Consider the following 1816-nt stretch of genomic DNA (forward strand, 5'->3'; position numbering starts at 1 on the left):
TTGTTATTTATTTTATTAACAGGACTGAAAAAGTGTTTAACTATTTTTATTGTTTTTATTGTTGTAATGTTTTACATTTTATAACTAAGTTATAACTTATAAAAGTTAGCAATTATGTTTTGTTAGTACATTGATAATATTATAAATATAAAGTTTAAAGTTATTTTGTTTTATTATGTTAAGTATTTTATACAATTATAATTAATTGTTAATAAATATTTATTTCTTAAGATAACACAACTTAGTTTTTTTTTTACAAAATCGTTCAAAATAAGTTTTATTATTATAACTCTGGCACCAACTATTATTCAAATAACCTCCTATATACTGTTTGGCAAAAAAGAATGATTAACATAACCTCCTATGTACTGTTTCAAAAAAAGATTAATTAACATAACTTCCTATGTACTGTTTGGCAAAAAAGATTGATTAACATAACCTCCTATGTGATGAAATATTAACAATAAGTACAATAAATAAATATATATTAAGTTTTTTACTTCAATTTTTTTCAGAATAAAAATGTATATTTTATTACGTTTTTTAAATGTATTTTCATTAATCTTTGATGATTTGTGATTTTTTAAAACGTTTTTTGTCTCTCCTGAAAATTAGGTTAAGTACATGGGAGGTTTTTCGTGTCAACTACGAATATGTTGAAATTGAAGCATTCCTTCTGGTAGAAATTTTGTATACAAGATATAAAAAAATGAAATAAATAAATAAACACCATTGTAAAACCAATAGCTCCTCGCTCCGCTCAGAATCTAAAATTTAAAAGTATTAGTTAAACATACTAAATATAGTGAAGCTACCATAAACCAAAGTATTACCTATTGGTCTTATTATATTTATAATTTATGTTAGTGACCTTTTCAATTTAAAAATAAATGATGAGATTATTTCGTATAGTTATGCTGATAACATCATATATTTAATCAAGAGGAATAATTTAATTAAAATCCTCAACTCATACACTTTGTTTTAATAATATTGAAGGTTGATACATAATATGATAAGAGTTGATGCTAGTTAATTTAATAATAATTATGCCACAAAATTATTTTATTTTAAAGATTTTGAAAGTTAAAAAACAATTTGAAAAAATGAATTGGTACATTAAATGTAAATAAAATATCGATTTGAATAAATTTTAAAATTAGAAAATTTTAATAAATTATATTAAAATAAATTATTTAACAACACATTCGTGGACAACTACTGCTATAACAGTAATCTTAAAAGTTGATGTACATAATGTACTGCTATGGCAGTAGAATATAAACTGTTAAAATAAACACAGTACAGCTACAGAAGTAATAAATTCAATGGTTTCATATGAAAGAGCATGATTTACTGTCCCACTGTAATAGCGGTTCCACGGCCTTCGTGGAGATCAGACGTGCGTTGACTACGTTCAGCGCGCCTCCGAGGGGCGCCCTCTAGCAGATTTTGTTGCAGACGTCCCAACTTCCCGAGTTCTTGGAAATTTTTTGTGTTTTTGGTGCAGTTGGTTATATAAAAAGTGTGCGCACAGACTAGTGTCGGTATTGAGTCGGTTTGTTCAAAACCCTCCCCGTGGGGGACCGATTTACTATTCCCCATAAGGAATACACGGCTGCCCGCTGGTAGTGCCGAACAATTACCGGGACATCGTCGCCCACGAGATCTGCACCAAGCGCCTGACGAAGAGAGTTCGGTCTATATAAAATCGTTATATAATAGTTGTAATTAGTTTTACATAGCCCCCTACCAGCAAGTGCTGGTATAGGTAGTATACCACCCACTCCACCTTTTTCGAGTTGCGATACTCCAT

The sequence above is a fragment of the Acyrthosiphon pisum genome, unplaced genomic scaffold, assembly GCF_005508785.2.
Source record: "Acyrthosiphon pisum isolate AL4f unplaced genomic scaffold, pea_aphid_22Mar2018_4r6ur Scaffold_7696;HRSCAF=8276, whole genome shotgun sequence".
NCBI classification, from domain to species: Eukaryota; Metazoa; Arthropoda; class Insecta; order Hemiptera; family Aphididae; genus Acyrthosiphon; species Acyrthosiphon pisum.